The sequence below is a fragment of the Papio anubis genome, chromosome 14 (genome assembly GCF_008728515.1).
Source record: "Papio anubis isolate 15944 chromosome 14, Panubis1.0, whole genome shotgun sequence".
NCBI classification, from domain to species: domain Eukaryota; kingdom Metazoa; phylum Chordata; class Mammalia; order Primates; family Cercopithecidae; genus Papio; species Papio anubis.
This window is the reverse complement of record NC_044989.1, coordinates 39,562,529-39,588,313: the sequence shown is the minus strand read 5'-3', so window position 1 is coordinate 39,588,313 and position 25,785 is coordinate 39,562,529. Positions and strand designations below refer to the sequence as shown.

Genomic DNA, 25,785 nt, shown 5'->3' with positions numbered 1-25,785 from the left:
AGGTTTTACGGGACCTGAAGTTTATGCAGTTTTGGGGACCCTCATTAAGAAAACAAAAAACTAGAATTAAAAAAGGTATGAAAGTGAATCTTTAGAATAAGAAAAGATATCCCAACAAAATACTGTAACCCTAGTCAGATCCCTTTCTTCTGAGATTTGCTTAGGCATTTAATCAGAAATGCTCACAAAAAATGCTTTCTGATAACTACCCGGCTCCCTGTCTCCACCTGGAATAGTCTACATGTCCCAGCAACTCTCAGCACTCATAGAGGGCCATGCTAGTGAAGGGGCCTGAACTTTAAGTTTTGTTAGCTTCACAGAAAGATTCAGTTCGGCTCTTTACTTAATTTTTCATTATGGCATGTATCACCACATGTTTATTTGTTTATTGCCTGTCTCTCCCCAGTAGAGTGTAAATCCAGGAAATGTGATTTTGCTTTGTTCATTGCTGTATCCCCAGAGCCTAGAAGAGTAGCTGACCCATATTAGGTTCTTAATATATATTTATGGAATGAATAAATGAACCAACATGAGAGGAACAAACCATGGCTACGTGAGTTTAGAGGAAGAAGATCATTGTTTCTGACTGGGAGAAATCACAGCAGGCCTTGCAGAGGAGGTGGCATTGGGCTTGACTTAGAGTTCTGGCAGTAGTGGGTACAGAATGAGTTAAATGTAATGGACTGTTATTAGGTCTTAAATCTGAAATCAGTAGGCTTAATGTATCTTTGGCATATTAAGCAATGTTCATAATTGTTATATGCATATGAAGATACTCTGTCATTTTGAACGGAAGACCCCTAGTGACTGACTAGTGAATATAGCAGTAGGCTATCACATACGACTTTCGTTTTTTTTTTTTAAATACGATTAAATTGGGCTTTTAGGAAGAGGACTTTGTTCACCAATACAAAAAAGACCTTCGATTCAAGAAATGAAATCATGTTTCTTTTTTAATTTTTATTTATTTTTTCATACCACCTTTATATGTACAAAAATAGTATTTCTTTTTGCTTCAGGTTTTTTTAAGAGTCTTTTTTTGTTGTGGAAGATGCCACGTTTCTGAGTTCTGACTGCCTTAACCTGATTATAGGTTTGATTTCCTAATGTAATAATGTACTGCCTACCTTAGCCCTTAAACTCTGTAGAATAATTTTGGATTTGACCATAAATTTAGATATGTTGAAATAAGACATTCATTTTGTTTGTTTAAGCTCTTAGAAATTTGAGATTGTAAAAATTCTTTCTGTATAAATCATCTACCTTACCTTGCTCAAAGAATCTCCTCTTCATTGCCTGTATGCTAACCTACACATGCCATGATTGTAAGGCCTCCTCAGCCATGTGGAACTGTGAGTCAATTAAACCTCTTTCCTTTATAAATTACCCAGTCTTGTGTATGTCTTTATTAGGAACTTGAGAACAGATTAATGCATGCCCCTTCCCAGCCAGTCATAAATACCACCCGCCCACAATTACTGTTCTCCTTTCTGTCACCATGAAAGCTCTTTTAGAACTTTGTATAAATGAATCATGAATGAATTGCCTCAGCACTTTTGATGAAAATCAGTTGACAGTACACATGTGAGTATATTCTGGACTCTTATTCTTTTGAGCTGTATGTCTATACTTTCACCAGTACCTCACTGTCTTGTTTACTGTAGCTTTATCGAAAGTCTTGAAATTAGGCAGAGTGAATCATCCAATTCTGTTCTACCTTTTCAAAATGGTTTTATCTATTTTAGGTCCTTTGCTTTTCCGTACAAATTTTTGAATCGGCTTTTCAAGTTAAATATAAAAGCCTACTGGAATTTTGTCTTAACTTTAAATTTTGAGATACACAGTTCAAATTCATTGCAAAAAGAGTGAAAGAGGTCTCATGTACCCAACACCCAGCTTCCCCCAGTGGTGATATCTTTACATACCTATAGTGCATTATCAAAATGAGGAAATTAATTGGCACCATACAGTTAACTAAGCCTTAGTCAGATTTCACCAGTTTTTGTATGCATTCATTTTTTGTATCTTTGTATATAATTTTGTGATATTTTATCATATATACAGCCTGCTGGGATTATGTGGGATCTGTCACTCAGTTAGTGGAGAATTGAGATCTTAAATGCATTCAGTCTTCTGATCTATGACTATATCTTTACATTTATTTAGATGATCTTTATCTCATCAATATGTTGCTTTATTTTAATTCATGAATGTTATCCCTGACTTTTCCTACTAATATTGTAGTGAAATATAATTATGGAAAACTTCTTCAGGATTACATAGTAATTACAATATAAGCCATTTTTTCAGTTTTTATTAAAATTATCATTGTACTAGTAGTTTCTGACTTCCTTTGGCTTAATATTGTTCATTTTTAACCCTGAGCATATGGACTCCTTTTTTTTTTTTTTGTATTTTATTTTTTCCAGACTCTGCTCTATTGCGCAGGCTGGAGTGCAGTAGCGCGATCTCGGCTTGCTGCAACCTCCATCTCCTGGGTTCAAGCAATTTTCCTGCCTCAGCCTCCCAAGTAGCTGGAATTACAGGCATGTGCCACCATGCCCGGCTAATTTTTGTATTCTTAGTAGAGACGGGGTTTCACCGTGTTGGCCAGGCTGGTCTTGAACTCTTGATCTCGTGATTTGCCCACCTCGGCCTCCCAAAGTGCTGGGATTACAGATGTGAGCCACTGCGCCTGGCCCACGGACTCCCTTTAATAAAATTTGGCAAAAAAGACAGGCGAAAATGACTATTTTAAAAGATACTCATTTTTTCTATGTATCCAAAGAATTTTTTTTTTTTTGAGACAGAGTTTTGCTCTTGTTGCCCAGGTTGGAGTGTAATGGCGCGATCTTGGCTCACTGCAACCTCTACCTCCCGGGTTCAAACGGTTCTCCTGCCTCAGCCTCCCAAGTAGCTGGGATTACAGGCACCCGCCACCACTTCCAGCCAATTTTTTGTATTATTTTAGTAGAGACGGAGTTTCGCCATGTTGGCCAGGCTGATCTCGAACTCCTGACCTCAGGTGATCCACCCACCTCGGCCTCCCAAAGTACTGAGATTACAGGCATGAGCCACTGCACCCGGCCCCAAAAATTGTAACAAACACCTTATAAACGGTTTACTTTCATATATAAGATGTGTGTGTTGATGTGTATTTTGCAAAACTCACAGCTTTTGAGCTTATTAAAGGAAAATACATTTAAAGTTTACTTCATCCTTTAGTGAAAAATAACACTGCTGGATTATTTAGGAGATCCTAAAAAAAATTCTTATCTTGAGGAACTTAAACTCTGATATAAGGAAACAAAATCTGCATGTATGAAACATCTAAGGAACATGTCTAAGGCATTATTTTAACAATTAGAAGAAAACAATAAAGCTATGTGAATACTGTAGAAATTTTAACTTAAGGGAAAAATAAGTTGACTTCCTGAAAGAGTGAATCTTGACCTGGGACTTGAAGAAAAATTGGATTTGCAGTTTTAGAGAACTGTGACGTCATTCCAAAAGAGTAAATCTGGGTTAAAAATACTGCTGTGGGACCTAAGGGGGCAAAGAAGTAATAAGACAACTATTCTAAGGAGACATATTGGGAAATGTGGTAGACAATGTTTCACATATATGAGACACGGATAAATGAGTGCCAGTTAAAGAATTTAGAACTCACTTGACCTACAATGTAGTATTTATCAAATTCATTAGGGCCAGTCTTTAACCTGCTTGGTTATTTAGACGGTATTCGGTAAGATTTATTTCTTCCCTTTCATCTCTATTGATTTAGAAGTTAAAGATTTTACTTTTATTCTTTTGGTGGTTACCGTTAAAATTGCAACATGTGTAATTAGTCTAAAGTTAACTGATCTTTCTCTGTTCTCTTTCTGGTCAGTATGTGGAATTTAGAAGGCTTAATTTCATTCACCACCTTCCTGTTTTGTGTTGTCTTACTTTGGTTCTGCTGTTCTTAAATGTCCCAGTTTAGTTTTATTATCGTTTTATACAAACAGTGCTTCCTTACGTTTACCTGTAGGAGTTTTCAATTTCTTTACTCACTGTTTCTTCTTGGCATTATATTCCTTCATTCTGGGTTCAGATTTCTTTAATCTTGTAGCAGTATTTGGTAGGATTTTTTTCTTTCTTTTTATTTTTCTTTTTAAGTGAGGAACTGTATAGGGTAAACCCAGTCTTCCTCCTCCCCCTCCCCATTGTCTTTATTTTGTCTTTACTTTTAAATCATAGTTTAGTGGGGTATAGAACTCTAGGCTGACGGTTGTTTTTTTCTCAGCACTTTGAAGATATCTTGTCTTCTGGTTACCTGTTGTGCTGCTGAGAAGTCTGTTGTCAATATAATTATTGTTGCTTGTAGCTAGTCTTACTTTTTCTTTCCTCCCTATTTGACTTTTAAGATTTTTTTCTTTGATTCTGGTGTGTACACAGTTTCACAATGTTATGTATGGATTTTAATAAAAATATTTACTGTTTTTCTTTAATCTGAAGAGTAGTGTATTTCATAAGTCCTGGAAAATTGTAAACTGCGATATCTTTGATATCTTTTCTTCCGCTCTTTCTTGTTTCTCTTTAGAGCTCCTGTTGTATTCTTTAACTTTTAGTTCTCCATGACTTCTCATGATTTTTCTAACTCTTTATTCTGTGTCGTGTATTATGGTTCTTATCTTTATTATCTTTAATTGTGTGTCTCATCTGCTGTTTGAAACTTGTATTTTTTTTAAAAAGTTTACTTTTTTAAAAAATACATCTTTTCCAAGATTCACCAATGGCTAATACTTTACCACATTTATCACTTTTTCTCTGTATATATACTTTTTTTTTTTCTGAACCATTTGAGAGTAAGTTGCAGGCATCAAACTCCTTTACCCATGTACACTTTGACGTGTATTCTCAAAATGAAAGACATTTACTTAAACTGCAATAAATTATCAAAATCAGGAAATTTTAATATTAAGACAATACTATTATTTGATCTACAGACCTTATGAAATTTCAGGAGTCCCAGTAATACGTATTATAGCATTTTCTCCCCAACTCCAGAAATCAATCCAGGAGAATCATATGCTATTTTTAGTTTCTAAGACTCTTCAGTCTCTTAACCTAGAAGAGTTTTTCAGCCTTTCTTTGTCTTTTTAGACACCAACATTTTTGAGTAGTACACACCACTTATTTTGTAGAATTCTCCTCATTTGGGGTACTTTTGGTGTTTCCTTTTGTTTAAATTCATGTTACACATTTTTTGGCAGAAATTTATAGTGTTGTGTGTGCTCAGTGAATTGTATCAGGAAGAACATGATGTTGATTAGTTCCCTTATTAATGTTGACTTGGATTATTTGGTTAATGTTGGTGTGCCAAGTTTCTTCACTATCAGGTTATTATCTTTTCTTTTTCTAATTAATAAGTAAATTATGGGGAGATACTTTGAGACTATATAATATTTTGTTCCTCATCAAACTTATACCTGCTAATTTTAATATCCATGATGTTTTGTACTTGAATTATTACTATAATGGTTCCCAAATGATTTTCTAACTCCATTAATTTATTATACATGTATTGGTTGACATTGTACTGTGAAGAACTATTTTTGTTTATTTATTTTTGGGCTCATGGATTCTTCTTTTATTCATTGGGTTTTGATTCATCACTTTTATTTTGATGCTCAAACAATTTCAGATTTGGCCAGTTGGATTTTATCTTAGCTAGGGCTGCCATAAAAACGTGCCACAGACTAGGTGGCTTAAATGACAGAAATTAATTTTCTCACAGTTCTGGAGGCTAGGCATTCAAGATCAAGATGCCAGGTTTCCAGTGATGCTCTCTTTCTGGCTTGTAGATGGCCTTCTCACAGAAAGGGAGGGCATGCTTTCTGGTGTCTTCTCATAAGGGCACTTATCCCATCCTGAGGCCTTCCCCACCTCAGGAACTCATCTAAACCCAGTTATCTCCTAAAAGCTCCATCTCCAGATGCCGCCACAATGAGGGTTAGGTCTTCAGCATGTGAATTTTAGAGGGACACAGTTCAGTCCATAGCATATTCCGTTGCTTTTTACGTTTTATTAATTATATTTCTAGAAGATCTGTGTTATTCTTTTTCTTTTTCTTTTTTTTTTTGAGACGGAGTCTCACTCTGTCGCCCAGGCTGGAGTGCAGTGGCCCGATCTCAGCTCACTGCAAGCTCTGCCTCCCGGGTTTACGCCATTCTCCTGCCTCAGCCTCCCGAGTAGCTGGGACTACAGGAGCCTGCCACTGCGCCTGGCTAGTTTTTTGTATTTTTAGTAGAGATGGGGTTTCACCGTGTTAGCCAGGATGGTCTCGATCTCCTGACCTCGTGATCCGCCCGTCTTGGCCTCCCAAAGTGCTGGGATTACAGGCTTGAGCCACCGTGCCCGGCCGTTATTCTTTTTCAAGTCTTCGTATTGTTGCATACTGTCTTGTTCTTAGTGCTTTCAGATTAGTCTATAATTTCAAATTTTGGAGGATTTCATCTTGCAATTTGTTGCTTTGTTTTGTGCTGACTCATGCCTGGGAATTTGTATGTTAATTTTGAATTCATCTACTTTTTTCTGTAAGAATCTTTGTGGTTTAAATTGAGGGATGGGTGGAGGGGCTGGGGGGGTTGGTGGGGAGTGGGTGGGAGACTGTGGGTGTCCTTCCAAAACAGTTTTGCTTTTGTTTCTTCCAGTAACCTCATGAGTCTTTTTGGTCTTGGATTAATTTTTATTTAATTTCTCAGTTTGGGATTCCCCACATCTTATAGATAATACAAACTTAAACTCCAAATCAAAAGAACAGTGACTCTTGGATTTGAATTCTTGGAGGACTGTTTTTCTTCCACCCAAGCACAGACTTTGTTGTTATCCTCCTGTGCTTGTAGGTAACTTTTTTTTTTTTTTTGAGTCAGGTTATTGCTCTGTCACCCAGGCTGCTGTGCACTGGCACAATCGAGGCTCACTGCAGCCTCGACCTCCTGGGATCAAGTGATTCTCCCACTTCAGCTTCCCAAGGTAACTGAGACTACAGGTGTCCACCACCTCACCCACCTAATTTTTTTATTTTTTGTAGAGACGAGGTCTCACTATGTTGCCTCGGCTGGTCTCACACTCCTGGGCTCAGGCAGTCCTCCCACCTCGACCTCCCAAAGTGCTGGGATTATAGTCATGAGCCACTGCGCCTGACCTAACCCTTAAAAAAATTGTTTTTGCGTTACTGAAGGCACAGTCCCTTCCAGAGTCCTAGCATTATTCAGTAGTCTCCGTTCCAGTGTGCTGTTTTGAGTGGGCCCACGACTATTCGCCTGTACTCAGATGGTTTTAAAACCCCCAAGCACCTGGATTGCAGAGATCTACTAGTCTTCCTTCCTCCATCCCCTCCCACCTTGATTCTAATCCCCCTCCCGCTGTTGGTGGAAACCTCAACTCTGGTTTTCCACTTTCCGTCTTAATTCAGTGTGATACATTTGTTAAAATTGATGAACCAGGCTGGGCACGATGGCTTATGCCTGTAATCCCAGCATTTTGGGAGGCCGAGGTGGGTGGATCACCTGAAGTCGGGAGTTCGAGACCAGCCTGGCCAACATGGTAAAACCCTGTCTCTACAAAAAATACAAAAATTGACTGGGTATGGTGGCACATACCTGTAATTCCAGCTGCTCAGGAGGCTGAGGCAGGAGAATCGCTTGAACCTGGAAGGCGGAGGTTGCAGTGAGCTGAGAACATGCCACTGCATTCCAGCCTGGGCAGCAGAATTAGACTCCATCTCAAAAAAAAAAAAAAAAAAAAAATTGATGAACCAATACTGATAAATTATTATATTAATTAAAGCTCATAGTTTACATACATTAGAGACCACTCTGTGTTGCACATTTTCTGTGCTTTTGACAAATGTTTCATCAGTATAGTATCATACAGAATAGTTTCACTGCCTTAAAAATTCCGTTTTCTATCTCTTCATCTTCCCTTCTCTTCCACCCAACTCCAGGCAGCCACTGATGTTTTTATTGTCTCTATAGTTTTGTCTTTTCCAGAATGTCATATAGTTGGAACCATACAATATGTAGCCTTTTCAGATGGTCTTCTTTCCCTTAGCAATATGCATTTAAGTTTCTTTCATATCTTTTTGTGGCTCAATACCGATTTTGTTTTTAAATTACTGCATAATATCTCATTGTATGTTTATACCACAGTTTATTCATTCACTTATTGAAGGACATCTTGGTTGTTTGCAGGTTTTGGCAATTATGAATAAAGCAGGTATAAATATCCATGTGTAGGTTTTTATATGGACATAAATTTTCAGCTCATTTGGCGTATACCAAAGAGTGTGATTGCTGGATTGTGTGGTAAGACTGCTTTTAGCTTTGTAAGAAACTGCCAAGATGTCTCCCAAAGTGACTGTAGCACTTTGCATTTCTAACAGCAAAGTAATGAGAGTTCCTGTTGCTCCACATCCCCACCAGCATTTGGTGGTGTGGTGTTTTGGATTTTGGCTATTCTAATAGGTGTGTAGTGGTATCGCATTGTTTTAATTTGCAGTCCCCTAATGATATATGATGTTGATCATCTTTTCCTATGCATATTTGCCATCTGTATATATTTTTTGGTAAGGTGTCTTCAGATTTTTTCCCTTTTTAAAATTGTATTTTTTTTTATTGTTGAATTTAAAGAGTTCTTTGTATATTTTGGATACGTATCCTCTATCAGATATATGTTATGCAGTATTTTTCCCAGTAGTTTTTAATTTTCATGAAGTCCAGCTTATCAGTTTTTTCTTTCATGAGTTGTGCCTTTGGTGTTGTATCTAAAAATGCTAGACCGAGGTCACTTAGATTTTCTTGTATGTTATCTGTTTTATATTTTGCAGTTTACATTTATGTCTGTGATCCATTTTGAGGTAATTTTTGTAAAAGATCTGAGGTCCATGTCTAGATTTTTATTTTTTATTTTATTTTGTTTTGTATGTCGATGTACAGTTGTTCCAGTACTATTTGTTGAAAAGACACTCCTTTTCCCATTGGATTGCCTTTGCTTCTTTGTGAAAGATTAGTTGAATATATTTGTGTGGGTCTGTTTCTGGACTCTTGTATTAATTTGCTATAGCTTCCATTACAAAGTACCACTGACTAGGTGGCTTATACAATGGAAATTTATTTTCTCAGTTCTGGAGACTAGAAGTCTGAGATCAAGGTCTCAATAGGTTTCGTTCTTCTGAGGCCTCACTCTTTGGCTTATAGTTGGCTGTTTTCTCCTGGTGTCTATACATGGTCTTTCCTCTGTTTCCGAACACGAGGAGTTTGGGGCTGTAATTTGGAGTCAGATATACAGCAGAGAACTAGGGGAGATGAGGACTGGGAGAAGACTATTGATTCTAGTTAGGAGGGTATAATTGCTGTTCAGAAAGAGTAGTTGACAAAGCATCCTAATTACAAATGATTGAGAAGGCAGGAGGAAATGGTGACATTGTCTCTGGTCTCTTTTCAAGGAGTTTGATCATGCTACTTTCTTCTAGCACCAATAAATATTATTGAGCACCCACGCTGAGCTGTGTACCATGGCTGATCCAGAGGATGAACAGAACGTAATCCCTCTTCTCAAGGTGGTGGCAGACTGGATATGGGAATAGTATGGAGTAATTATAGCATTAAGTAATAAGGAGTATTTTGTGATTATTATGTGATTCCCAATAAAAGTTCAGAAGATCAGAAAAATTGCAGCCCATAGCCAAATAAAGGCTTTTTAGAAGAGATAGAATGAAAGTTTGGCTTTAATGTATTGTTTAGGTTTAAGTGGATAAAGTGGAAGGGCATTGTAGTTGAGGTGAATATTGAAGAATGAAGAACTGGTAGGAGGAGGAATAAGCAAGAAGAGATCACACAGGAAATGGGCCAAAGTACATCAAATGATTTGTATTGGAGAATAATGGGGAATATTAGATATTGTTAACAATAGTTATAATCATAGCAGATGACATTTGTAGAGTACATACTAAGTACTAGAACTTATTTTATGTAAGCGCTTTATAGGTATTCTCATTTTAATTCTTTTCACAATCTTACGAGGTAAGTGTTGTTATTTCCATTTTACAGATACAGAAACTGAGACACAAAAAGAAAGGTCAAGAATAGGCCCAGTTAGGTGCAATGGCTCACCTCAGGAATACCAACACTTTGGGAGGCTCAGGTGGGTGGATTGCTTGAACCCAGGAATTCAAGACCAGGGTAGGCAACATGGCAAAATCCTGTCTCTACAAAAAAAAAAAAAAAGGCCCAAGTCAATAAATCTAATAAATCTAGTAAGTGGTGAAACCAGGATTGAATTCAGGCAGTCTTACCTCCAGAACCCATGCCTTGTAGTCACTGTGTTGTGCTGTAGAGAGGTAGGTGAGACCAGAATATGTCTTGAGAAACTGTCTTCAGGTTATAAATTAAATGTGATAGAAATAAGGGGACCAATTGAGGTGTTTGATGAACTGAAGTGTAGATAGTGAGCTAGTTGATGGCGGGGACCACTTCTTAGTCCTCTGAGAGGTGGATGTGGTGGGGAGTGGACGGTTAATCCTCAGTCTGACATTTCAGATTATGTGGAAGATGATGTACCAGTTAGGAGTGAATGGAAATTATGTGAATTAGATTAATGACAGGGGAAATTGGGGGCATAGATGACCTGGAGAGATGGGAAAGTTGAGTGAAGATGTGGAGTTAGATTTTGGACAGATTGATTCAGGTGTAATATCTGCAGACTAGCAGATTTGAAGGAACCAGTAGGGAAATATCGTCAGGAGGGATAGTGGACATCTGAGAATAAGAATTCTTTGATGATGGGGGTATCAAGGAAAGAGACATCTTTTGCTTGAGTTTTCAAAGGAATAATAGCTCTTCTCTAACTTCTTCCTCACTTTTGATATTTGAGAAATTCATGGCGGCCGGCCATAATGGCTCATAGTTGTAATTCCAACACTTCAGGATGCTGAGGTGGGAGGATTGCTTGAGGCCAGGAGTTCGAGACCAGCCTGGACAACATAGCTAGACCCCATCTCTTAAAAAAAAAAAAAAAAAAAAGCCAGGCATAGTGGCACATGCTTGTAGTCCTAGCTGCTTGGGAGGCTGAGGCAGGAGGATCACTTGAGCCCAGGAGTTCAAGACTGCTGTAAGCTGTGATTGCAGCACTGCACTCCAGCCTAGGCAACACGGTGAGACTCTGTCTCTTTAAATAAAAAACAAAATAAAAAAAAATAAAGAATTAGTGATTCATGACTTCAGTTTTTCCTTTGAATAGTGATATTTGAGCAAATAAATGAAATAAAATATAAAACACCTGTTCTATAAGTGCACGTGTATATGGAAGTTATGGTCTTTAGTTTTAAGTATTATAAGTTACTAAATATTTCCCAGTTGAAATAAGTTAAGAATAATGGAGTAAATAACAGTAGTGAGAGATTGATTACCCATGATTGTTTAGAGTTTTCCTTCAACACCTGTGCATCCTTAAAAACCCTTTTTGGATTCCTGTATTCCTTTCAGTGTCTCAGAGGAGTAGGTGACTTAGAATCTCTCTCTGACGCTAGGCCAGGGGGTTCATACCCCTCTTCCTCCATTTCATTCTCAGGAGGTGACACAGTGGAAAGAAGAAAGCATTGAAAGTGCTGAGTGATAGGAAACTCAGATGGGGTATGTCATTACTAAAACTTTTTCATCTTTCCCTTTTCCATGCCTTGCTTTTGCCTGTCCCCATCCTGTGCTCCACCATCTTCTCTCCCGTCAATAAAACCACAAACTCCGAATCTGCAAAAAGCATTGAGCAGAGAATATAAAGCCTTTTGCGGAAACAGTCCGCACAGTTATGTTTACTTTTTGAATGCCATTCAGCTTGAACAAGAGTAAGTTAGTCATTTTTATTTTATAATCATTGTGTTGATATTTTTCTTTCGGGGTCTCTTATTTCTGGTTGGTGCTGTGATGTTAAATCACTAATACCGCTAGGATCTGCTAATCACAAGGTGTTTTTATTTGGAATGTTGAGATTTTATTTCCTCCAGTAAACTGTGTTCACATGAGGTTTGACAAACTTTCTTTCAAAAACCAAAATTGGAAGTTTCTGTTAATTACTGGGCAGAGTTGCTATTTTTATAGTAGGTCTGTATTGTTTGTGTTGTTTCCTCAGCTGTTTCTATTATGCTATGATGCAATATTTGAATTAAAATGTAGAGAATATTTCTATAAGGTAACATTGCTTTTATAGAAAAGAATATAAAAAGGTGAAATTTAAATAAAGTGTTTTATAAGATTTTAGACAATGTATTTTAAAAATATAATTTAACTTATTTTGGTGGGCTTTAGAAGAAAAGTCTGTGTAAACTAAACTTATTTTGTCTGGCAGTAAAGGGATCTAGTTTTTTTTTTTAACACCATTGTTTGCAGAAAGTATTCACTTATTAATACATGATAAAATTAGTTTTGGATGAGAAATATCTTTTTGTTTAAACTTATCTTTTTAAGTTCATACTATTTAAAACATTATTTAAACTATTTCACTTACCATATAAGATTTTTAAAAAATAAACTTTATTTTAGAATATTTTTGGATTTACAAAAAGTCATAATGACTCGTAACCCAGTTTCCTTTTTTGTTAACATGTTACCATGGTACATTTGGCACAACTGAGGACCAGTATCGGAACATGACTGTTAACTACGCTCCACCGTCTATTTGAATTTCACTAGTTTTTCTCTAATGCCTCTTTCTGTCTCAAGATTCCATCCAGGATTCCATATTCTATTTAGTCACTATGTCCCTTAAGCAGAATTTTCTGGTGTGTGACGGCTTCACAGACTTTTTGATAACTTTGATAGTTTTAAGGAGTGCTGGTCAGTATTTTGTAGAGTGTTTCTAAATTTAAGGTTTTTTTTTTTTTTTTCATAGTTAGACTGGGGTTATAGATTCTAGGGAGAATGAAGTATACATGCTGTTGACATAATTTATCACCGGCAATGTTAACTTTGATCACCTGGCTGTTGTAGTTGACCAGGTTTCTGCACTGTAAAACTACTTTTCCCCACTTTTCCGTTTTGTACTCTTTGGAAGCAAGTCACTAAACATAGCGCCACACTCAAGAGGTAAGAAGTTAAACTTCACCTCTTTGAGGAGGGGAGTAGCTTCATAAATTACTTAATTCCTCTGCAGGGATTTATGTCTTTGTCCTCATTTATGTGTTCAGTTATTTTATATTAGTATGGATATATGGATATTTATTTTATACTTGGGGTTATGATCCAGTACTATATGATTTATTTTGTTGCTCATATTGCTCCAGCTTAGCCATTGGGAGCTCTTTGAGGCTGTTTCCCGTGTCCCGTTGATAGGTCCCCATCATTTTTTTTTTTTTTTTTGAGACGGAGTCTCTTTCTGTCACCAGGCTGGAGTACAGTGGCTCGATCTCTGCTCACTGCAGCCTTCTGCCTCCTGTGTTCAAGCGATTCTCCGCCTCACTCAGCCTTCTGAGTAGCTGAGGCTACAGGCACGTGCCACCATGCTCAGCTAATTTTTGTATTTTTTAGTAGACACGGAGTTTCACCATTGTTGGTCAGGATGGTCTTTATCTCCTGACCTCGTAATCTGCCGGCCTCGGCCTCCCAAAGTGCTGAGATTACAGGCGTGGGCCTCTGCGCCCAGCCATCATTTTGTTTTTAACACTCACTTTCCAGCCTTGCAAGATGCTTCAGGCTCATCTTGTATTTCTCTGCCCTAGCCTGATAAGCGGACATTTTCCCAAGGAGCCCTGATTCCTTCTATTAGAGAATGGTATTAGATACCAAGATCTGGGCTTTGAGTATGTTTGCTGTTGGCGTGTCATTGCTTCTAGGATTCCTCTCAGTAGATGAAGCTAGGAAATATGTGTATGTATTACTAAGCCATGTATACATACATATCTATAATTGTTTTAGTGTCTAGATGTGAGTTCATACTGATATCTCTTGGTCTAATCTAGCATCACATGGTTTCTTCTGGCCTTCCCCCATTGCTTATCTATAGCTTCCTAATCCAGTAATAAGAAACCTGGCTTTCACTGTCTGGTAGCCATTTACGAATTTGCTCAATCTCAGTATATCTGTATAGCTTTTTAGAAATTTTCACAACTCTTGTGTTACAAGTTGACAAGCCAAATTGTTCTCGTATTTTTAAGTTACTCATTTACTCTTTGAAATAATAATAATTATACACCACTTACTATGTGCTGAGCATTATTCTGTGAACTTTTAGATGTAACAACCAATTTTAGTCTTAATCCATGCTATGTTGTGGGAACTTTAATTATCTCTATTTTACAAATTAAAATAGAGGGGCCCAGAGAGCTTATGTGGTTTGTTTCCCCAAGGGTACACAGCTAGTAAATGGCAGAGCCAGCAGTTGAACCCAGTTTGCCTCCAGAGTCTATACATTCGGCTATACTGCCAAAAATAGACGTGTGAAAACATCGTAGTGTTGGTTATCATTTTTAGAAATATTATTTTTTATGCTAAGGAAGAAGAGGGTTCAGTGATCTCAGAAAAATCCCCAAAGTACCCTTCTGGATATGAGAGGGGACAGTGTTAGAAAAGAGTAAATTTCTTTAGAAAGGCAAACTTGCAGAAATGGAACTGTATACTCACTAAAGGAAATAATGCTTGCTTTCTTCTGGTTGAAGAGATTGTGTCGCTGAGGAAAGTAGTTCATGCTTTTAAAAATCTTCTGGAGTTAAACATGGACACCTTCTTTTTTCTGCCCTCCTTAAACCATTCCATGATGATTGCCAGATTATTTTTTCCTTCTGGTAGAAGCATGTGGTTCTCACCCTCTTCACATATGTCTCTTGCACAGAGGGGAAAGGAGTGGGTCAGAATTGCAGTTAGCAAAGGCGTTTTATTGGCTGCCGATCAAGTCAAGAACCAAATTAGTTGAAGGAATTTCTTTATTAACATGCCAGAAACATCTTATCTATTCTGTTTTACCGGAGCCTGTTTAGCATTTGGTTTCATTGGTAAACTCATGTAGAAAGCTTAGTTATTCTGAAGCTTTGTTTTCAAACAGGACAGCCCTCCCAACTCCACCCTCCCCAGCGTCTGATTTAAAATTTTTGACAGTTTTATTGAGATATAATTCATATACCATACAATTTACCATATAATTCAATGAGTTACACAGTTAGTATAACTTAAATTTGAGTCCTAAAATCAGAAAGAAGATAGTGATAGAGGGAATTTATTCTTCCAAATGTTATTGATGTGTGTGTGTGTGTGTGTGTGTGTGTGTGTGTGTATATATATATATATATAAAATTATTATTATTATTATTATTTTTGAGACAGTCTTGGTCTCTCACCCAGGCTGGAGTGCAATGGTGCGATCTTGGCTCACTGCAACCTCCACCTCCTGGGATCAAACAATTCTCCTTCCTCAGCCTCCCAAGTAGCTGGGATTACAGGCACCCGCCACCATCCCTGGCTAATATTTTGTATTTTTGGTAGGGATGGGGTTTCCCCACATTGCCAGGCTGGTCTCGAACTCCTAACCTCAGGTGATCCACCCACCTCAGCCTTCCAGAGTGCTGGAATTATAGGCGTAAGCCACCGTGCCTGGCCTATAAGTATTTTTATACTAAGTACTATTAATAAACACCAAAAGTGACTGTTATTGCCTGACATTAATTTATAAGGATTGGAGAGACATATAAACCACAGGAACTTGATAAAGTGGCTTAGTTTGATTGATCCTCATTGAAGTAATATGTACAGTTATCTTTTTACCATAATTTCGCTTTCCTTTCTTTTAATTGACTATCTCCTTTTTCCCACTCAAATTTAAGAACATTTAATTCCATAAGTCTGTTTCTAAGTAATAATTAAGTTGAAACAAGATTATCCTTACTACTTGTCCACCAATAAGTGCAAAAGGATTTTGCCCTGGAAACTCCCATTTTTTTAGTGCAGAACATGTCACATTTTCCTTTGTTGCTTAAACAAAAACAAAGTCATATCAGTAAGCATAAAAAATCTGAAGGAAATTTTAATACTTCTGATGCTTTTCAGTTGTAGTACATACTTTTAAAATGAAGCCCATTCATTTGGAACTGTTTGAGAGCTATAACATTTAAATAGCATCTAGGAGAAATTTGGACTTTTACAAGTATAGGCTGTCATTTCGCAGAAAAGAAAATCTGATTGCGAACCATACCCAACTTAGGGGCCTTTGCGTCTGGCTCATGGAATTGCTTATAACCTCTTGAACTTCTCAGTTTTCCAAAAAATTGTTGGTGATAATATTTAAGATTCTCTATGAAGTTGATGGTTTAATTTTGGGTAAATGAATTCCCATTTTTTACATAATACTTGGCTTTCATACAAGGTTCAAAGTATTAGATTGGTACATACTCTTTTTTTTTTTTTTTTTTGAGATAGAGTCTCACTCTGTTGCCCAGGCTGAAGTGCAATGGTACCATCTTGGCTCACTGAAACCTCTGTCTCCCAGGTTCAAGCGATTCTCCTGCCCCAGCACACCTGAGTAGCTGGGACTACAGGTGTGCGCCACCACGCCCATCTAATTTTTTGTATTTTTAGTAGAGACGGGGTTTCACCGTGTTAGCCAGGATGATCTTGATCTCCTGACCTCGTGATCCGCCCACCTCGGCTGCCCAAAGTGCTGTGATTACAGGCCTGAGCCACTGCACCCGGCCTAGGTTGGTACGTACTCTTAAGAGAATTGAGGCATAGTAGGCAGACAGAGTAGAAAAAAGAGATCTGCAAGCAGGTGGTAGTGGGGGTGGAATGTGGGGGCCATTTCTCAAAAACATTACTGAAATGTTTTCTGAAGAAAATGTATTCTTCTAAAAAATTTGCCTAACATTATTTTGTAAGCTGTTTTGGAATTGCTACTAGCCTCTTAATTCCTCCACAATAGTTTCTGAAAACTATTTAATAGAAGATTTTAATGTAAACTCCAAAATTCCACCTACTGACTAGGATTTAGTAGTAAGATACAATTTTAAGGTTAAGAGCAGGATTTTTGTTCCTGCATCTGGGGTGGAGTGATCTTCGGAGAAGATTGGTGCCTCTCTTTGCTTCTCATTTTGTCTTTTGATGGAGAGGTTGGTGAGTGTTTCTGTTTTCTAGACTTGGCTATTTCTGTAGAGATTAGGAACATGTTGCTTATTGTAAAATATCAAGACAGAGAGGAACAAAATCAAGTTTAACTATGACAGTTCTTTAAAGCTGACCATCAGAATCATGTTCTGTAGCAGATATTCCCTGAACTACTCTTCTCTTGCAGTCACCTTGAAAGAGTGTAATAGGAATTTGTGAGTAACTGTGTATGCTGTTACTTAAAGGTATAGATATTAATATGAGGAGGAAAGGAATAATGTACTTTGGGAATATATCTGAATCTTGTGTATTTTCTGTTAAGAAGCAACAAATTAAAAGCCCCTCTTGAGTGACAAAATGATCCAAAGCAGAGCTTAACTTAAGAGCTTCTTAGGACCTACAAGGTGGAGCCTGGGCATCTTGTATGCCAATAACTTTACAGGTAGTTCTGAGAAGACAATTGTTAACGGACTCCCCTGTCTGGTGATACAGGGGGCCCACCTCTATTCTGGTCTTGCTTTTCTTACAACTTTTTCTGATTGTGTTCACTTTCTATTTAGTCCATATTCCTGGACTCTGCACCTCTACGTTGTTACTTTGCATGTACAGTCAATGGATTCTCACAGTTAATTGCAGTCATTGTAGTGACTGGCTGTGACCCATTTTTGGCTGTCTTTGGTTTCATATATTTTGCGATTGTGCTTGTTTTTCTCAGCAATACCAGTATCTGACCACTGACTCTGTACCTAGTCTGTCCTCTGGGCTGCACTGGCATTTCCAGACTTCTGCCTTGATTGCCCCCTGGTCATCATAATGGTGGAGAGACATTAAGGAGAATGGTGGTTCTGTTCCTAGCTCCCTCGTTAATTAGGTAAATGACTGTGATTCAGTTTCTTAACCACTTAGGACTATAGTTTTCTCATCTCTTGCTTAAATCCTCTTCAATTTCTGTATTATTAATAGAACTTGGTTACTCATGTATTTTTCTCTTTCTGATACAAGGAATTTAGCCTGGCTCTTTAACTTGTACTATATGAAAGCTTTGATGAATTTCTTTATACTCTAGGTAAAATGGAACATCGAGATGTACTTTCTGCTCATTTCTAAGACAAAAAGCTTAACATTTTATAATCCTTTGTTGGGTCTCTCGTTGGTCACTTCAGCGAAGTAGACAAGTTAGTTACATGTAATAGACAATTAGAAAATGCAAGAAATCTTTAAAAATATTGAAATGGCAGGTTAGTATCTACCGGATAGATACTATTTGTTCAGATGACCAAGTAGTTAGGAATTTAGCCTCTTGATAGCCAGATTTGAATTTTAGCTGTACTAGTTTTTAAGTTTTTTTTATCTTGGACATGTAATTTAATTTCTTTATGCCTCAATTTATTCATTTGTAAGACGAGAATGGCTAAATGATATTTAAATTGTGAAGTTTAAATAATAAAGCATTTAAATCTTAGTATATATCCTGTACATAGTAAGTGCTTTATAAACATTAACTACTATTGCAGTAGTATTTGTTCCTGTTCTTCATTGTCATGTAAATTTAGGGCTATTTTCATGATGCTGTTTAGGAAAGCCCTTCTAAGTGTTTCTAGGGTTTTTTTGTTTGTTTGTTTTTATTTTAATAGCTTATCTCAATCATATTCTATCATATCATCTAGGTATTTTTTTTCCCTCCTGCCTAGCACTAATCAATGTGATTTTTTTTGTTTTTATTTCCCTTAACTGGAATGTAAGCTTCATGGGATTAGGGGCCTTCTTTGTCTTGTTGCTTGTTATATCTCCAGTTTCTGGTGTAATACATGGACTACAATAGAAGCTCAGTAAATATTTTGGGGGACGACATTAATTGCTACAGTAAGCTGTTCAGCGTATAGCTGAAAGGAGATGCTGGTGACTGCAGCTAGGTGTGGCGCGGTCTCCTTTAGATCCATTTTGTGGTCTTTTTCCAGGGCCCTGACCTGCTAGCTGTTGTTGATTTTGCCTGGAAGTATGTTCTCTGACTCAATTATTGTGGTCTTGTTTGGCAATCATTGCAGTTTACCAAAGTGTGTTTTTTCTGGAACATTAGATCTTTAAAGTGATCTTCTAATGACCGTAATATCCCAATTCCACAGAACACACTTTGGGAAATGCAGAGTTAGTGTACTGCTGAAAGCCTCGTTTACCCTCACTCATTTCTTGCCTTGTAAAATGATATGGTCAGGAAAGTTAAAATGAAATAATATATGTGGCATACTTTGTGAACTCTCTAGAGTGCCATAAAGCGTGTAGTCAAGTGTTTAAGCCTTCTTTTATTAGTCACCATGTAGATGTATAGCCATTATCCTTGGACCTGAAGCCATTACATTTAGTGACTTTCCCTGCCTGCAGATCGTCACATTTTTCATTGCTAACAGTCACAGTTCTTAGAGTTATTTTGTTCAATTCTGACAAACTTCTGTGCTCATGAAAGTACTTGACAGATACTTGATGCATTTAGAACTGAATGGATGACGAAGGCCTTATTAGATAAAAGCTCACTGGTTCCATCTCTGATGTGGTCATCAGAGAAATGGGTTTTCAGAATTGTAACATTATACTTTTATCATCTAGCAAAGACATTAAGCATAAGCATAAACCATATCTTTGTGTCCCTGTACCTACCACTGTATCTGGCAGGTAATTAGCTTTCAGTATTTAATAACTAAACAAGACACTGAAACCATACACCATTCTTTTCTCATGCTTACATCATGAAATGGAGTCACTGTTTAGAGAGGGAATGTAAATTGGTACACTCAATCTGGAATATGCACCACAACTTTATAGTATGATTTAAGTAGGAAAAATGTAGGGAAAACATCTGCCTTCATGTCAGAAGTGAGGGAGTCAAACTTACTGGCTTTCTGTCTGTACTCTGCTTTACAATTGGATTTTAAATAACAGTTTTAACTAAAAATAGACACCAAGAAGAAGACATTTCTCTGATGTAAATATCCATTTCCTAGTCCTCACAGGAAATTCACTTAAATTTAAGGCATACAATTACATGGAGTATACCTTGCTTTTAAAAATTACTGTTGAATTACTGTCCTGTATTTAAAAAGACATGGATTCTGTTCATTTGTCTCCAGCTTAAGTAAAAAAATGGCATAATGATACCAAAATATTTTGTTCTTTTAAACACAATTGCTCAAAGGTATATTTAATGCTAATGTAGATTATATGGTGAAAATACGTTTCTTTAAATGAAAAGATAACATATAAAAACAATTCTAGGATATCAGTAGCAGTAACTATGATATATGTGCCTTTGATGTCATTATACCATATATCCTTTTGTATAGTTAAAATGGCTATTCTATGCATTTTGGTTTAATTGCTATAGGAAATGTTGTTATCCTTCATATTATGAAAAGTACTAGTTTTAGTCTTCCACCATGCAAAGACCTTTTTAAAACTAATCTTGTAAATATTATTTTCATGATAAATAATTTACCATTTATCTGTGGAAGAGAAATACTGCTTTTCTGCACACACTTGTGTATGTGTTCCAAAATTGTGTAATAAGATTTTTGGCTGTTAGAGTGACATGTGACTATAATGGTTTTCAGTAGAGTTTATTATTATAATATATTAGCAAAGAACCAAAATTTATAAAGATAGAAAGCTTTACAAGAAGTGCTAAGATCTTCATCATATTACCAGTTGCTTTGTTATGATTGTATTACTCTTAATTTTCTAGGATTGTGAAATTATATCTAATTATTGACATGGGTGCAAGATATTGCATGAATACAGGGAACTCCAAATTCTTGATCGTGGCTATTTGTGGTACGTCCTGCCAGTCTACAAAGGGGAAGTTCAGCTGCCTCTTACATGTAGATGATGCAGTGGCCTGTTGCTGAACTAGAAATCAGCCGTTGCTTTAAATGACAGATTAGCAGCTCCCTCCTCCATAATCCCAAACTGCCATACCCAGACCTAGGTGTAAGTAGAAACTAAAAAGAGATTAGCCAAAGTTACTTCTTCAATGTAGTCAGAAAAATGTAAAGAATATTGAAAAAGCAAATGTTGGGCATAAGTATATATAGCATTTTATGTTTCAGTTTGTGGTAAGAAGTTTTTCAAAGTACCTTTAACAATGGAAATACCTTTCTGCTATTTTCATTCCATCATTGGAATTAGCACTTAGAAACTATCCACTTAAGTGCTATTGAGTCTTCCGTTATTTCTTAACCGCTTTGTCCTTTATCTCAGTGCCTGTGAATTAGAGGTCTGTCTTTACATTTATTATAGTACTAGGTAAATAAGCATTTATGCCAACTGTAACATAAACAGAGATTCCGTGTACAATATGGATAATTATTTTTAGTCTGTTTCTGTTCACACTGTTAAATTACCTTGTTTTTGTTTATTTTCAACTCTTGAGTGTGTCTCAGTGTCTACTATGCTTTATTTTTCTCTTCTGATTTCTGTTCTCTGCATACTAAATATTTTCTGGAGAAATGTACAAACTGGCTGAAACATCTGATTTAGCTTTAAGTGATTTGTTGTTGTCATTTTGCTTTTAAATGTTGCCCAGGCTGGACTCAAACTTCTGGGCTCAAATGATTCTCCTGCCTCAGCTTCTAGAGTAGCTGGGACTATAGGCTAGTGGCACTGCAGCCAGCTTCCAAGTGGATCATTTATTGAAGTTCAGTAATATTAGAGTGGACCCTTGAACAACAGAAAGGTTAGAGGAGCCAGCGCCCCATGTAGTCAAAAATCCATGTATAACTTTTGACTCCCGCAAAACAACCACTAATAGTCTACTGTTGACCAGAGGTCTTACTGATAATATAAACAGTTGATTAACATATATTTCTTATATGTATTGTGTATTGTATTCTTACAATATAGTAAGCTACAGAAAAAGAAATGTTAAGAAATCATGAGGAAGAGAAAATGTATTTACTATTCCTTAAGTGGAAGTGGATCATCATAAGTGTCTATCCTTGTTGTCTTCATGTTGAGTAGGCTGAGGAGGAAGAGGAAGGGTTGGTTTTGCTGCCTCAGGGTGGCAGAAGTGAAAGGAAAGACAGAAGAGGCAGGCACAGTATAACTTTACAGAAATACATTGTAATTTCTGTCTGGCTTTTTTGCTTTTTCATTTCTCTAAAAATGTTTCTATATGGCACCAATCCTCCCACTGTTAGTTTCAGTGCCTATATCATGGGAGGATCCCTGTCATAAAAGAAGTCAAAGCAGTCCAAGTTTTCTGGCACTGCTTCTTCTTCCTCATTGTCTGGCACTGCTTTGGAAGCACTCATCTGCATCAGGTTGCCTCTGTTAATTCCTCTGGAGTGCTATCTGTTAGCTCTTATATTTCTGTAAAATCCATTTCTTGAAACCCTTCACCCACCCAACCCCCAACCACTTTTTTTTTTTTCTTTTCCATATCTGCAATCTCTTTCATGATTTCCTTGACTGACTCTCGTAAATCCTGTGAAGTCATGTGCAACATCTGGGCATAGTTTTCTCCAGCAGGTATTTTTTGTTTCAGGCTTGATGGCTTCCAAGGTATTTTTCTATAACAGCAATAATATGAAATGCTTCCAGACATTCATGACGTTCTCTCTATTGGTGTTCTCTTCTATTGAATTGACAGTCCCTTCCCTAGAGTATCATGTGTAATGACCCTTAAAGGTCCTTATGACCCCCTGATCTAGATGCTGAATTAGAGATGTTGTGTTTGGGTCAAGTAGACCATTTTGACATCTTCAGTGTTGAACTCCTGGATCTGGGTGGCCAGGGGCATTGTCTAATATCAAAGGAACTTTAAAAGACAGTTCCTTACTGAGAAGGTACTTCCTGACTTCACAGACAAAGCATGGAAGGAACCAATCCAGAAAAAGGGTTTTTGTTATCTAGGGTGTTTTTTTTTTTTTTTTTTTTTTGGCTTTTTATTTTTGTTTTGTACAACCAAAAAACTGGCAGCTGGTGTTTATTTTTTCCCTTTAAGGCTCAAGGGTTAACAGCTTCGTAGATAAGAGCAGTCCTGATCATAAACTTGACTGCGTCTGCACAAAACAGTGGACGGAGTTAGCCTATCCTTTCCTGCCATAAATCCTGGTGCTTACTTCTCTTCTTTACTAATGTCTTGTGGCATTTTTTTTCCCCAAAATAGGGCACTTTCATCTGCATTAAAAAACCTGTTTTTAATGCAGTGCTAGGCACAGTGGTTCATACCTGTAATCCCAGCACTTTGGGAGGCTGAGGTGGGAGGATCACTTGAGCCCAGGAATTTGAGAACAGTCTGGGCAACATAGTGAGACCCTATCCCTACAAAAAATAAAAGAATTAGCCGTATGTGGTGGTATGCACCTGTGGTCTCAGTTTCCATCTCAGGAGGCTGAGATGAGAGGATTACACGAGCCCAGAAAGTTGAGGCTGCAGTGATCCAAAGTCATGCCGCAGCACTTCAGCCTGGGCAATAGAGTGAGATCCTGTCTCTCGCTCAAAAAAAAAAAAAAAAAAAAAAAAGGCTGGGCGTGGTGGCTTACGCCTGTAATCCCAACACTTTGGGAGGCCGAGGCCGGTGGATCACGAGGTCAGGAGTTCAAGACCAGCATGACCAACATGGTGAAACCCCGTCTCTACTAAAGAATACAAAAATTAGCCGGGTATGGTGGCACACGCCTGTAATCCCAGCTACTCAGGAGGCTGAGGCAGGAGAATCACTTGAACCCGGGAGGTGGAGGTTACAGTGAGCAAAGATTGCACCACTGCACTCCAGCCTGGGTGACAGACTGAGACTCTGTCTCAAAAAAAAAAAAAAAAAAGAAAAAAAAAACCAACACACACACACACACCACACACACAAAACAAAAACAAACCAAAACACACACACACACACACACACCCCCACCCACACACCCACACACACCTGTTTAGGCAGATAACCTTTCTCCTGAATGATTTTCTTAATGGTGTCTGGGAACTCCCCTGCTGCCTCTTGGTTGGCAGTAGCTGCTGCTTCTGTTTTCTTGACGTTTTTAAGCCAAACCACTTTTTCAAATTATCGAACCATTCTTTGCTGGCATTCTCCAACTTTAAATCCTTTTTTTTTCCCCTTTAAGTTGTTAATAGAAGTGGTGAGAGCAGACGTTCTTCCCTTGTTCCTGCTCTTAGGAAGATACTATTTAGGCTTTCACCATTTCCTTTGATGTTAGCTTTAGGTCTTCTGTATATGCGATTTGCTAGATTGGCACAGTTCTCTTTATTTCCTGTTTGCTCAGTTTGTATCAGGAACGGATTTTGGATTTTATTTATTTACTTTTTTTTTCTGTGGAGATGACCAATTTTTGTTCATTTTTGGTCTGTTAATATGGTGAATTATACTGATCGATTTTTCTAATACTAAACCTTGTATTCTTGGGATAAATACCACTTGATCATGATTTCTAACATTGTATTTGATTTGCTAAAATTTTAAGAATTTTTTACGTTCATGAGGTACAGTTGTCTGTAGCTTTCTTGTAACATCTGTGTCTTGTTATCACAATAATGCTAGCCTCAATTGAGTATTCTTTTCTTTTAGTTTTTCTACTTGAGTAGTTTACATACCGCAATTACGGTGTTGTAAGATTCTGTTTTTCTGTGTACTATTGCCAGTGAGTTTTATACCTTCAGATGATTTCTTATTGCTGATTAGCATCCTCTTCTTTCTAATCAAAGTACTCCCTTTAGCATTTCTTGTAGGACAGGTCTGGTATTAATGAAATCTCTCCGTTTTTGTTTGTCTGGGAAAGTCTTGATTTCTACTTCATGTTTGAGGGATATTTTTGCTGAATATATTATTGTAGGGCAAAAGATTTTTTTCCTTCCTCACTTTATGTCATGCCTGTCTCTGCTGGCCTATAAGGCTCCCACCGAAAAGTCTGCTGTCAGATGTATTAGATCTCCAGTGTATGTTTTCTTTCCTCTTGCTGCTTAAAGGGTCCTTTATCCTTGACCTTTGGGAGTTTGAGTATTCAATGTCTTGAGGTAGTCTTCTTTGGGTTAAATCTGCTGGTGTTTTGAATAAACTTTCTACCCCTGTCTCTTTTTCTACCTCCTCTTTAAGGCCAGTAACTCTTGGATTTGCCCTTTTGAGGCTTTTTTCTAGATCTTGCAGATGTGCTTGTTTTTTTAATGCTTTGTTTGTCTCCTGTTTTCAAATAGCGTGTCTTCAAGCTCACTCATTCTTTCTTCTGCTTGATCAGTTTTGCTATTAAGAGACTCTGATGTGCTCTTCAGTATGTCTGTTGCCTTTTCAACTGCAGAATTTCTGCTTGATTCTATTTAATTATTTCAGTGTCTTTGTGAAATTTATCTGATAGGATTCTGAATTCCTTCTCTGAGTTATCGTGAATTTTTTTTAGTTTCCTCCAAACAGCTCTTTTGAAGTCTCTTTCTAAAAGGTCATATATCTTGGTTTCTCCAGGATTGGCCCCTGGTGTCTTTTTTATTTTATTTTTTTAGACAGGATCTCACTCTGTCACCCAGGCTGTAGTGCAGTGGCATGATCTTGGCTCACTGCAACCTCTACCTCCTAGGCACAGGTGATCCTCCCACCTCAGCCTCCCAAGTAGATGGGACCACAGGTGCACACCACTGCAGCTGGCTAATGTTTGTATTTTTTGTAGACACGGCA

The 25,785-nt window shown here is 37.4% G+C and overlaps 1 protein-coding gene across 5 annotated transcripts in view; it reads left to right on the top strand.

The window, feature by feature from the left end:
• Positions 1-25,785, top strand: part of MAP4K3 (mitogen-activated protein kinase kinase kinase kinase 3) — a 188,189-nt gene that overhangs the window by 5,793 nt on the left and 156,611 nt on the right. Inside the window, exon 1 of one of the 5 annotated variants that reach the window (XM_031655093.1) lies at positions 12,570-12,872. The exons of the other annotated variants lie outside the window; for them this stretch is intronic. The gene's annotated coding sequence lies outside the window, so the exon portion shown is untranslated. Of the gene's footprint in view, positions 1-12,569; positions 12,873-25,785 lie in introns of those variants that run through there. 5 annotated transcript variants of the gene reach the window in all.